The sequence below is a fragment of the Danio rerio genome, chromosome 18 (genome assembly GCF_052040795.2).
Source record: "Danio rerio strain M-AB ecotype USA chromosome 18, GRCz13ab, whole genome shotgun sequence".
In the NCBI taxonomy this organism is placed as follows: Eukaryota; Metazoa; Chordata; class Actinopteri; order Cypriniformes; family Danionidae; genus Danio; species Danio rerio.
The window spans coordinates 13,776,311-13,791,141 of NC_141038.1; the positions used below are offsets into that span (position 1 = coordinate 13,776,311).

At 34.5% G+C, this 14,831-nt stretch overlaps 1 protein-coding gene across 5 annotated transcripts in view; it reads right to left on the bottom strand.

Moving 5' to 3' along the window:
* Positions 1–14,831, bottom strand: part of si:ch211-1e14.1 — a 90,207-nt gene that overhangs the window by 60,086 nt on the left and 15,290 nt on the right. The window lies entirely within an intron of this gene.

Genomic DNA, 14,831 nt, shown 5'->3' on the forward strand with positions numbered 1-14,831 from the left:
TGAGCCAAGTGTTTGAAGGCCCTATAAAGCAGACGGCAGCGTAAAACAGATGATCAACTAAATAACAGAGAAAGCTCGAAGCAGTAGAAAGGAAAACAGTTGTTAGACCTTAACAATGACAGCAAGAAAAAGTAAACAGTCCTAAAAGTCTTAGGTAAAATCTTAGGGTGTGTTCATAGCTTGGTTCACTTAAATTATAATGGCGTGCTTAGTGTGCTCAGTGATTTTCTTTTAACCAAACCTACAGAAAAAAAAGGCTTTTATGAGGTTTGGTTGCCTATTTTGGTACTACAGGCAGTAAAAATAGAAGTGTATACTGTATTATACAGTACCAACCCATACCACTCGGTGTTAATGAGCCATAACAAAGCACCAAAGTTTGTTTTAATAAAACCAAACCTGTGAACACACCCTTAAAATTCTATTTATTTATCTATTTTTTAACAATGCATAAGTTCAAATTATCATGTGATTTTAATAATTTTGTCTTGCCTTTATAAAAATTGTAATGATGGGTGTTACAACACGGGACAGATCCAAATGCAGCTTTTATTAAAGAATAGTCAGGAAGGTAAGGTTCAGTACTAGAGCAATCAAAAGCATATACAGTAGATCATCCAAAGTGTAATTAATATAACAGGCGAAAAGATCAAGGCGGGAAACAAAACAAACATAAACAGTAAAACAAACAAGAGTCAAAAACATTCCTGACTAGACAGGAAAACGCTTTGCAATGCTCACTACAGGAAAACAAGACTCAGCAAAAATGTGTGTGTGAGGGGTGTGTATTTTGTCCATGTCATCTGTCATGATCAGCTTCAGTTGTGTGTGTAATCAAGAGGTGAATTGAAACAGGTGTGTGATTGCAGGGCAAAATGGGAAATGTAGTTTGGGTGAATGATGAAGTGTATTATCACAACAACAATACAGTTTAAAGTATTTAATATGGACATTTTCTAACAATTATAGAACATTATAATACTTTATAAGCACGATATAAATATTTTATTTAATTTTTTTATAAAAATACTTCTATTTGGCCAGCCTTGACCCAGTGTTTTCTCTGACAGTCTTTATCAACAACTGGCTTTCCCAAATCTTACTCGGACTAGATTATTTCTTTTCACCTCACACTCAAGTATAGTTTTTGTGTTTACAGGCAGTTTAAAATGCTTTAACACTGGCAAAATATTAGCTGCAATTATAAAACAAAAACAAACAAACAAAACTTAATGAATACTTGATTGTTTGGAAATATACATCATGTTCACAACTGATTTATTTTGACTACCAGTTTTTTTTTCTCACCTTTGACTTACTTCCTCTCAATTTAGCATGAAAGAATTAGCAAAAAAGTGTAATTTTTTTTACACAAAAATTCATTCATTGAAATGGAATATTCCTCACCAGTTATATTTAAACAGTTAAACAGCTACAAACAACAAAGGGAAATGTTCACAATTACATGTTGCCTTCTGTTAACTTAAAGTTTTACCATATTATTTGGGATGCATTACCTATTATATAGCATGCAAATTTAGTATCTTGCTGTGAAAATCACACTGAGATGAAGACTTAACATTTAAAGAAGTTGTTGATTTATAATGCAAAACTACAAGCCTAATGCAACATTTATTTACACATTTCAGCTGCATGATTAATGAAGCTTGATGAAGCTCTAAACTCACAGGATCCTTCAAAATCCAACGCTTGATGTTTAAATCTCTTTGAGAAAAATCTCAAGTCATTAATTAGTCTTACTGTGGTAATAAGTGGTTTAAATGACACATGGATGAATGCTAAATCTGTTTTAACCAACTGCAGATCCACCATTTCTCAGGTCATTGAGCGAAACCAAAGCAAACAAACAGGACAGAAGAGGCACAGATTACAGCCTGACCTCTGAACTCATCTGATAAGAACTTGGACATTTAGATTTCTATTCCCTCGGGGGCCATTCAATACAACATTAAAGCCACAACCACTCATGTTTTTCTGTGCTAGGCCAATCAAAACAACTTGTTGACCCAGTTTTCAAAACACTACAACTGCAAGTTGTGTCACAAATCAATGAATGACAAGCCAAAAGAACTCTTCCTATAAAACAAGTCTTTTGTTTACAAGCCTGTTTTGTACATCTTTAATAAATTCCTAGTTTGGCAGATAGTATGTTATTTTGAAAGAGCGGCAGCTGACATATATAGCTCCAGGAGTACTTTAAAGATCCAGTCTTTGTCAGAGATGTTGTGCTACCAGTCATAATATTATATTGTATTTTCAATATTGTATAAAACAATATGAAAACAGTTTGACAAATTTTGACCGTCATGCCCTTTTAAAAACTTCCTAGCATTACCCATTCTTGAAGTTAAAGGGGTTGTATGCAAGTTTTTGACTCTTCTAAAGCAAAAAAATACCATGGCATGTTTCCTAAATATCTGCAAACATTTTAAGTAAACTATCTGAAACTATCTGCGTTAGTCAGATATTCTGCTTTGAAAATGTGCGTTGCGTGCCAAAATGTTGTCTTTGTTTTGGTTCTTTAACCTGCCCGATTCCAGTTTGGCTAATTATAATTCAGTGCCCCAGGTTGCCTTGGTGGAAAACATAGCATTTCATTCATCCTTTCAAAAAGGCTCTGAAAGTATGCATCCGTGACCAAAATGTGACCTCCACTGGACAGTAGCAGACTCTGAAATGAGACACGGAATCAGAGTTCCACATCAGATGGTTATTAATTAGCCGCGTAGCAACAACATGCTATGTGACGAGATTTGCAGTGATAAGCAATTTGGCTTTTTGCACCAGAGAAAACACAACAGAAATTTAAATACAGCCATTCAGAAGCACAGAATAGTGCACTTACTGTATCTCAACGAAATGGTAAGGTTTTAAATCTAATCAATACAAGGCGTGTGGCTTGCTTGTGCAATATTGAGAGCGACGTGCCTGGTGCGATGTGCTCATGCTTTCCAGGCTCACCTAGTTGAAAGAATGGTGCTAGTCACGTGACAGTCACTGTCCGGTCAGCTTCATACATTGTATAGAATATACATATTTCTACTCCAAAGGGAAAAAATACACAATACTTAATATTAATACTTCATTTTTATTTGTTTATTTATTAATTGTTCTGTCATTTATTTTCAGTGTAAATTTATTACTCATATTTAAATGTCAAAAAAGTTTATCATATATTTAAGTGCAAAGAGAATTGGACTATTGTTTGCTTTTTATTATTAATATTTTGTGCTGTATTAATTGGTTACTGAGCAACAATGAATAGGACTTCAAAATATAAGGAGTTTTCATGTGATTTTTCTAAACTAGTAGTGTTTTAAAATTAATGAATACATAATAATCGTGATGACCGTGATTATTTCTCAAATTATAAACGTACAACCAAAATCTATAATCGTTGCATCTCTAGTTATTAAATATTGTTTGAAATGAACCTGACAAACAATAGCAGTTTTGTTTGTTATTTTTGACCATCACGATTAAACAACACCTTTACTTGCATTACTTGGCTCTAACCCTACCATTGTTTCTTTCTTTTTTCTTTTTTTTTTAATATGCTGAATAGGTGTCTCATGATCCTGAAATTTATGCAGACAATAAATAATTTAATTTTGTGGTTATTCAGCATCTCCTTGTACTTTGTCAATAACCCTGAAATACTTAGCATTAGAATATTTGGCATGACAAAGTAAAATAAAAAATATTAATTAAAAAATAAAGAGTTTTTTTGGCCCTGAAACTTGGACTGGCATTTGCTAATGCACTTAAACGTGAAATCAAGGTTACCTCAATTTAATCAGACAGTTAATTTGCTAATTGTGAAAGGCCAAATGTAGATATCCTTTCGAGTTTAATCTATAAAACCAGCTGTCCAACAATACGATCTAGTTCCATTGTTTTACAAGCAAAACAACGACAACAGAAACTCTGACAACATTCAAGCAAAGACAATGAAGCAATTAATGATGGAGTGACTTAATATTGCTGAACGACGGACAAGTTCAATAATTAATTGCAAGCGGGTCACCTTCAGCCTAAATGAAGAGTGTTTATCGTGAGTAATGGGAGGCGTTCTTCTGTCTGACAGACGGACAGCAGGGGAAATACCATGAGTTTGCACATCCACTGCCTCTGCCACCTGCTAGAGAAACGCAACCGTGAAACGCATGAACAACCTGGCAACTGCTGGAGCTATCGCTTTCACAGACAGAGAGATCTACTTGAGAGATACATGTCAGATGAAAATGTAAACGTCAATGGAATGATGCTAAAGGTGATAAATATTCACAAAACAACTTACTAGCACACAGTAAAAAATGCTGGGCTCCACACAATTCCATTATGTTGACCCAACTCAAATCAATTAAGTTGGCTTAATTGTTTCTACTAATTTAGGTGGGTTAAACATAAAACCATTAAGCTTCCCCTCAAAAAAACTTACACTGTAAAAAATGCAGGGTTCCATAGAATTCCCTTGTTGTCCCAACACAAATCGATTAAGTTAACTTAATTGTTTTTACAAATTTAGGTTGATTGAACATAAAACAATTAAGTCGTCCACAAAATAATCTTAAGAATCGTGTTAATTCAGCTCATTATGAATAAGTAGTTTGAACAACTAACAAAAGTAATTTTTTTAAATTGCAGTTTCAAACAGCGGTCATAAAAGAACATAACTAGAGTTTTGGGGTCTCAAGTAAAATTTACATCATATTTAAATATCAAGCACAACCATACATCGTAAATCCAGGGAAACAGGATTTTCAAGTGGTCTCACTTTTTACCATATATTCAAAAGTAAGTACAGTATGCTTGTTCAAATTACTTGCATAAAATGAGCCGAAACATCGTGATTCTTGGGTATTTTTTGGGACAACTTAATTGTTTTATGCTCCATCCACTTAAATTTGTAAAACCAAATACGTTGGCTTTATCGATTTGTGTTGGGACAACATGAGTTAAGTAAAACCCTGCATTTTTACATGCATATATATTTGTGTGTGCAGTATGACACAGTATAAAAAAAAAAAGTTTGGCCGCATTATTGCCACCCTACAATTACAATTTCATCAAATATATATATATATATATATATATATATATATATATATATATATATATATATATATATATATATATATATATATATATATATATATTTATATATATATATATATACATATATATATATATATATATATATATATATATATATATATATATATATATATATATATATTTATATATATATAGATAGATAAATAGATAGATAGATAGACAGACAGACAGACAGACAGATAGATAGATAGATAGATTTCCTAAGAAAAGGAAATCATTTATTTTTGGCATATTGAACATACGTCTATGTAATCACCTGGCAATTTACAAATTATAGCTTTTTGCTTTGAGTAGACTATTCAGTTTTTTAAAAATCAGTTCAAACTTTTACGAAGTTGTTAAAATGAAATCAGCTGTAATAAATAAATAAATATTTTAAAATATTTATATTTATCAGATAATATATCGGTCATCAACCTTCAAATCTTAAAGAGTTATCGGTTATCGATATTGGTCAAAAAATTCTAATCGGTGCATCCCTAGAGTCAAACAAACTTTTCTAGTTATCTCAACTTACTGTACATCAATCTAAAAATCTAAAAATATTAGGGTTAAAACTAAGTAAAAGTAAAAAAAATGTAAACCTGATAAACTTTAAAAACATTAAAAATACATTAAAGTAAAACAAAGAGACTTTTTGACAACTTTTTGTCATAGCATTTTTTTACAGTACATTTAAGGATGTAATAAAAAACAAATGCTTACATGTCTTAGAACTATGGGAAAAAATGCCAATATAACTTTAAGTACATAAAACATAACAATATGATTAAGCACAGAATGCAAAATCACATTTAAAATTAAAGAACATTTAGAATAGATTCACATTTTCCAAAAGAAAAACTTTTACAATTATAATGTGATGGTAAAAATGTTGGGAAACATTGAAAGTCGGATTAACAGCGAAGCCATTTTTGTCAGTGAGACTAAAACCTACAGAGACAGAGAGGTAATTATCATTACAAAAGGAAACAGTGAGCTCCTCTATTTTGAGCTCTTCATGGCCACACTGTTAAAAAACGCTTATGACCAACTGACGACTTCCTTTATGAACAGCAGATGAAGTGTGTTGTGTGATGCTTTCAAAATAAAACACAAAGAGATCTAAAATTAAATGAAACCGTGGCAGCAACAGGATTATGGCCGATGTCAGCCTGTCCTTCTCTCTTTGTCTTTGTGAGCAGAGCAGGAATGACGTCTTAGGATGAAACCACAAGAAGGCTGAAAATGAGATCAAAGCCATATAAATGATTCAGTTTAGCACACCCAAATGTAATTTGCTCCTCCCTAAACTCCTGTCCGGTGTAAGTGGGAGAAATAATGCGATAAACCTGTCCTGAATAAAGCCAATCTGATTGTCTGCCTACCAATCACAGACTCCTGAATCATTTTTCACCACAGTAGTGCAATAAACAATGAGCTGGACAGTATGATACACATACACTCTTAGGCATTTCCTAGTCTCTTATTGTCAAACATTGTTTCAGGCTGATCACGTGGCAGAGTTTATTAATAAAGTCTTACAGATGACTAATTCAGAAGACAATTTAAAGTCAGCAAGAATTCAAAATGTATAATGTATATTTTGCTAGCTTACATTCTGACTTTTAGGGTGAATAATTATTCTGTGCAAGTTTGTCATTCATTCATTTTCCTTCGGCTTAGTCCCTTTATTAATCAGGGGTCGCCACAGCAGAATGAATCACCAACTTATCCAGTATATGTTTTACACAGCGGATGCCCTTCCTGCTGCAACCCAGTACTGGGAAACAGCAATACACTCTCTAATGTGCACACACTAATACACTACAGCCAATTTAATTTATTCAATTCACCAAGACCGCATGTCTTTGGACTGTGGGGGAAAGCGCAGCACCCGGTGGAAACCCATGCCAACACAGAAAGAACATGCAAACTCCACACAGAAATGCCAGCCGGCCCAGCTGTGACTCGACCAGCGACCTTCTTGCTGTGAGGTAGCAGTGATTTTCACTAAGCCACCGTGTCACTCCGTGCAAATTTAATACACACAAAAAAAGTTTGTTTTGGTAATCTTCAATGAAAGTCTGACAATTCACTACTGTGAGTGGTGGTCCTTATGTTGATGTCAACCTAAGGGCTTTCATAGCAACTGCATATTAATACCCTCTTGTACTGTTCGTTTTCTATGAGGTAATGTTGCGCAAAAGAAAGCTCCACCCCCTACTCAATATACCGAGTTTTAGGCAAGGCAAGGAAAATTTATTTATATAGCACATGTCATACATACACAGTGGCAATTCAAAGTGGTTTACATAAACAGGAATAAAAGAGACACGTATAAATAAAATAAAAACAAATAATATAAAAACAGATGTAAACAGCGTAAAGGCCTAAAGATTTTTTCATATTACAAAACACAGATGTATCATATTTTCTTATTTTACTCTGGGACTTACCCATTCTGATGATCATTCTGACGTCTCTAACAGATAAAATTTTTCACCTAGAATTGAAAAGTTAAGCTTTGCAGCTCTAATTACATGCCGCCCAATTTCAATTTCTTCTGGAAGTAAATCGCATGGCCTCTGATTTCTACCCCCTCCTGGGAGTACATCTCTTTAGCTAGCCAAAATAAATAAAAGGTATTGATCTCAGCCAGACGCCGGAGACTTTAACCCCCCAAAACTTTTAGTTGGAAGAATATCAACAAACTGAAATAAAAGTCTCAGCAACTTCCACCTCATGCGGACTTTAAGGAAAGCAACTTGTTTACATCCTGTTCAGTGCTATCAAACTCCCTTTCAGGCAAGTCATTTCGTTCGCCGTTCATCTCGAGCAGTATGCTCAGACATTCTGTCTCACTGGGGAAACATCAAATTCTCCAAAACTGTTTGTCAAGCTTATGATTATATTACATATTTGGAATCACCAATAAAATTAAACAACTGTCTCATATGTTTTGATTCTAAACGTCCAAATCAAACAAAATCTGCATATTTTCAGGTTGCCCCTGCAAGATAATGCGCGTGTGCACTCAAAAGTAACAAAATCACAACACCAACCTCATTTGAGGCTGTACATCCTCTGAATAAATGCTTTGTCAGATCACGCTGGTCTTCAGAAGTAATTTACAACTTGGTCTTGATGGCGAATATCCTCCAGAAATGATAATGACTCTTGGTTTACAAGTTTGTGGGCATATGAGTAGGTAGTTGCTGTCTTGTGATGTGCATTTGACAGGACAGATTGTACCTCGCATTCGTTTCATACAAATTAAAAAACAAAAAACTTGTTAATAATAGTTGCTTCATTTAAAAGTACAGACTTCAAGCTTTATTAATATATATTTTCTTATGTCTGAGGAGCAAGATTTCAGGGTGTTTGTTGACCAAAAAACTGTCGTAAAAACACACGTCTGGTCCAAGCTTCTCCCACAGAGAATCATAAGTCTATAGCTATCGATGACTGGCTCCTGTACTAGTAGGCAGGGCTTCATTTGCCATCGGACAGTCACACTTTTCCCCATTCAAAACTATACGAGTGACAGGTTGTGTATTCTATAGTCTTTGGTGCTATCTAGCATTTTCCAAATCTCCTAGTGCACCTGTAAAAATGTACTTGACGGCTCAGTACTCACTGAGAAATTTATGTGACGTCCTACCTGCTACTTTTAGGATTGAACTACACTGCCTGATTTAAAGAAAGCAGCTGTGAAACACACAAGTAAGACTACAGCCAAACTCTACTAGCTGCAGACACCAATTACAACACCCTAATGATGTCATTTCCTTTCATTTGCCAAGCTCATTCTGGGGAAACTCATTTGATGGTTGTTGCTATTCCAGAAAAAAGGGTAAAAGAAAAAAAACACAGAAAAGAAACGGTCTGTGGTATTAATTCAAACCCCTTTGCCCACACATGTTTCTGTTTTAAGCTGATCCCATTGCGTGACTGCCTCTGCCTAACGCTGGCACAGACTCCCAGTGAACAAGCCTAATCGAACAATCAAGGCAGAGACTGTGCTGACATTCATTTTTATCTCAGAATGCTTTTATGGAGGGACCACTCGGTAATGTAAGACAAACCAGCTAAAATAACATTGACAACATGCAGAAGTGTTTACTACATCAAATGTCATGGTTTTAGTGTACATTTGCATTCTTTTATATGCTAATACATTCAATTTAAAATAAGAACAAGCTATTTACACTAAATAATAGACGTTATATCATTTTGTTTTTAAAGAAATTTTTCTTTTATTGTAAAAAGCCTACATCGTAACGTCCACAAACCGGGATTGAAGCGTCTTCCTTTATAATTGTTCAGTGGGCGGGGGGACCACACTCCTACGTCAAGTTACAGTCGCTTTGAAAACCACTCCAATTGGTCCACCGTTTTTATGTTGTTAAATTGAAAAAAAAAAAAAACTGGGTGTGTTTATATCACCCTGATATGACGGTCTATACACTATCTACACACGTCTGTCCAAACAACTTAAAAAGTAGATTTTTCACCATAGGTGCCCATTAATTGTTTCTTTGATGCACCATGATGAAGACGCGAATAATTCGACATCGGTTCAGTAATAATCATAACCGGTTATTGTGTACTGACATCATTTATCACATATGCGTTATATGGCGGTAGCTTACAATGGCAAGGGAGGAGACCGTGAGTAATCAAAACGCTCCAACTACTTAAAAATCAGATAAAACTGTGCACAATTCACTGCTTGTGTGTTTGCTGGACAGTCTTACACTGACAGGGAAGTACATCACAACCCAGCTAGGAAAAAAGGAAAGCCGTAAACCCTCACTCCCTTTTGACCTGCTGGTGTGTTTGTGAGGTAACGTTTTATGTCCTCTCTCGGCTGTTACAACAATAATGCTACTTGTGGATTCAAACGAGTTTGTCTACAGAGCAAGGCCTAATACCCATTCTATTTTTGTACCCCATACCTCTTCCCCTTGGCCCTTAATACCGAGGTAAAGGGAAAGGGCTTCAAAATTTATCCCTAAGAATTGGGACAGCACTACACCACCTGCACACGTCATCATTTGTCCTCGTGAGCTCTTGCTTCATATGAGATCAGACGATCGTGACAGCTGTAGCTATTCCAGTAGCTTTATTTTTCAGTATTTATCTTTAGGAAATCACTGAAGGCATATATTATGTTATCAAAACTATCTAGCGTGAAAATGGGATCATAATACTGTGCATTTACACAGTGGCCATATTCATCTATGTGAACACACACAAAAACACATTAACAACATAGCAGACACTATAAAAAGCTCATTTACAGCCACTAGACTTTTCTGACAGGGTATTCGAGTGAGCCGATTCAATATAACAAAACGTTTTGTCTGTACAACAACACAGTCAATATTAATTTCCTTTTTTATTTCCTGCTGCATTTATGTTTGCACTCATACTGATATTTTGATCATGTATTATATTCCCAGTCTATAAAAGCAATGCAAATGTTTTCAGTTAAAAAACAGCACATAATTTAAAGGTGAATCCTATAATTTAGTCCATAATAATTTTGTGGTAACACTTTACAATAAGGTTCACTAGTTAATGTATTTACTAACATGAACTAATCCTAAACAACACATGTACAGCATTTATTAATCATAATTGAACATTTACTAATGCATTATTAACATCCAAGTCCATGCTTGTTAACATTAGTTAATGCACCATGAGTTAACATGAACTAACAATGAACTACTGTATTTTCATTAACTAACATGAACAAATACAGTAGTAGATGTATTGTTCATTGTTTGTTCATGTTAGTAAATGCATTCATTAACATTAATTAATGAACCTTATTGTAAAGTGTGACCAATTTTGTTTAACGTTTTGGGGCTGTTAATGGTGCATTCACACAGGGCTTCAGCGTCAATGCTTGATAGAGGGCATGTCTGATGTTGAGGCTGACGCGATCATCATAGTAGCGTCAGCCAATGAAATTAGTCAGCAATCAGCTACTTTCTGAGCTGGTGTATTTGCATACAGCGATCTGATTGGCTGAAGCTTATGTTGGTGCTTGAAAAGTTGAGAAATCCCAACTTCTGCGAGCAACGCCAGTGAATCGGTGGCGACTGATCCACAATGCAATTCGGCCATGCCTGACATTACCCATTCATAAGTGAATGGGAAGAGTTGATGCTGACGCCCTGTGTGAATGGGGTGTATGACATTTATTTTTAATCAAAAAAAGTTGTATGATTACATTTACTTTAATCATCAGTTTCAGAAATGTCTCATATGCTGATTTACTCAAGAATACATTTTTCCCCTCTTACTGAAGTTTTTTTTCTAAATATTTTGATGAAATTTTAGCATTTATGTAATCTGCATGCAATCATTTAAAGTATCTTTTTGTTTACTGTTACTTTTGATCCCTTGTTAAACTTGAACGAAATAATAAATTCCCTAAAAATACAAGCAGTGGTGTGAGAGAGCAGCGTGAGGAAGAGAATCGCCCCGTTTGACACAGAACAGAGCTCTGTTGTTTGTCTTATCGACGGCTAAGTGCTTGAGACGACTGAAATTTACCATGTTCAGCCACACATTGAACTACTGCACAGACAGAAAATAATGAGCAAGAGCAGCATAAACACAGCACACCAGTGGCTTTCCACATGTCAGGCAGTCTTATTATTGCAAGTAAAAAGCCTAAGACACTATTCCAAAGTGAAAAGGTACTATTAGTCAAATCCACCTGAACATCTGGTTGAATGAAGCTGACAGTATTTTGAGTAAATTCAGGCTGGAACGTGTAACCTAACATGGCACAAAGGCAGAGCAAAGTCATGTCAGGCAAAACATTTCTCTGATGGTTTCCATTGATCTGACTGAGATCATGTCTGGAGCTGCTAGTCACCATAAACACTGAAGTCTCTCCTGTGCAGCATTGGGCAAAGATGAGAATTTGTTTCAGAACCGGACAATTACCTTTTTTAGTTTGGGTTATTTAGACATATACAAACATATGCTGTAAACTTAAGACCATGGATGGTAGAGCTTTTCCGTTCAGTGCGCCTAAGCTATTGAATGGTCTACCCATCAGCATCAGGAATGCCACTTCTCTGGACTGTTTTAAGAAAGTTCTCAAGACACCTTTTTCCCGTTGCTTTCAATTAAGGTTGATTTTTTTTGTCAATTTAATCATTCAATTTTATTTTTCATATTTTGTTGTCTTATTGTAGTGTTTTTACTGTTTTTTTTATTGTTCTGCTTTGTTACTGTTTGCCTTGTAGCACTTCAAGCCTGAGAAAAGTGCACTATAAATAAAATGAATATTAATACTTTAAGACCCCACGGACACCCTGTTCATAAAATACCTAATTTGTTCCTTAATTAACATTAAGTTAGTTTAGGTATTAGATTGGGGACGTAGTTGCTAATAAGCAACAACTAGTTAATATAGGGAGAATTGGTCCCTAAAGTGTTACCAAACGTATTAATTTTATTTGACTGGGATTATTCTGTAGAGCAGTGAATCATGCATAAAATGTAATAAACAAGCTACAAGCATAGATAAATGCATCAAATCAAAGATAAAAGTAAACTAAGCAGTGCATGTTTTATGGTTTTGTATATTTAAATTTAAAAAAATACACTACAAAGTCAACTCAACATTGCATGTCTTGTGATGTGATTATTGCGGATACACACAATGCTGAAACTATATATTGTGCAGCCCTATACTCTATCCTGACTAGTTAGGGATTTTTCTTTTAAAAAGTTTACTTACATTTCTATTTCATAAGTAATCATTTAAAATAACATCCAAACAACATCACAAATATTATAAAAATAAATTTGGCTTAATAAATGGAGCTTTTGAGCTTTTCAATGACTATGGGCTTGGTATTAAACTCAATTTGAATTGGAATTCCAAAACAAATCAACTGTAAATGGTGTACAACTTTGTTACTGTGTGCAACACTGAAAAAAACCCAAACAAAAACAGCTGTAACTTGTAAACAACTGTAAACCTGATTGAGGAATACCCCAATTGTGAGGAAGATGAGAACAAGAAAAAGAAAGCCAAAGCAACCGTGACAGGAGGAAATGTGGTGACACACATTAACTCAACACTGGGATCATCTCCAGAGAAACAGACTTTTTCATAACTTGCATATTGTGTAATTCACTGGAGGACACTCAAGTTCCCTGTATATACATATATATATATATAAATGCAGTTAAAGTCAGAATTATTAGCGCCCCTGAATTATTAGACCGCTTGTTTATTTTTTTTCCCCAATTTCTGTTTAACAGAGAGAACATTTTTTCAACACATTTCCAAACATAATAGTTTTAATAACTCATTTCTATTAATGGATTTATTTCATCTTTACCATGATGACAGTAAATAATATTTGACTAGATATTTTTCAGCACACTTCTATACAGCTTAAATGAGATTTAAAGGCTTAACTAGGTTAATTAGGTTAACTAGGCAGGTTAGGGTAATTAGACAAGTTATTGTATAACGATGGTTTGTTCTGTAGATTATCTGTAGATTACATAATCTGTAGATTATGTAGATTAAGTAAAAATATAGCTTAAAGGGGCTAATAATTTTGTCCTTGAAATGGTGTTTAAATAATTAAAAACTGCTTTTTCTAGCCGAAATAAAACAAATAAGACTTTCTCCAGAAGAAAAAATATTATAAGACACTGTGAAAATGTCCTTGCTCTGTTAAGCATCATTTGCGAAATATTTTTAAAAAAGATAAAAAATGTGAATAATAATTTGAATAATGCTAATAATTCTGTCTTCAACTATATATATCCATGCCTAATATCAGAAGACCAGAAAGTGATCAATTTTGTATAAAATGGTAAAATATTGGTGTTTGTGATGATGCAAGTATAGAGACTGTTGTGTACACCATGACTTTATATGTGTGATATGACTGAAAAATAATATTTTTTCAATTCAAATGAGTAGTGGCTTGAACCCGCAAACAGTATTCCTCACGTCATGACTTAACAAGCGGACAGCTCGACTGTTGGAAAAATCAATCACAATTATTTTGGTCATAATTGTAATCATGATTAATTAAAATGATTATCTGTGGGCCATATGACCCACAAGATTTACAGATATATGGTAAGTTCATTCCACTTAAATTTACTGACGTCTGCTGTTTGTTCTTTCTACTTATTTAAAATGAACTGAAACAACACAACTTATTTGGTTTTAAGTTCATTCCACTTAAATTTCTTACATTAACTTGATCAATTTGTGTCGGGACCACAGGAATGGATTGTGTGGAATCTTACAGTTTTTACAGTGTAGTGTTTACATGACCTGGAGGTTTTTCAATACTCTTTGTCCTTACTTTTGATACAATCATTTTAATTGCATTTCAAAAGTGATAAATTAATTCACTATAAACGTGGCTGTGCTCAGATGTAGCCATCTGCTCCCAGTGAGATGATCCAGACGTGTGCTGAACCGTACAGATTTGTGAGCCCAATGCAATATGGACATCCATGTCAGCCTTCTGTCAGTTTACCTCAACTGACTTCGCAACACTGACGCATTAGGCAAAAAACACATTAGTAAATTATAGCTGACATGTGGGTGAATTTGGCACATTTTGTAGATTGCATTTAATGGGGCCAAGTTTACGGTGCAAAAAGGAAATGCCGATATGATGCTAATCAATCTGCAGCAA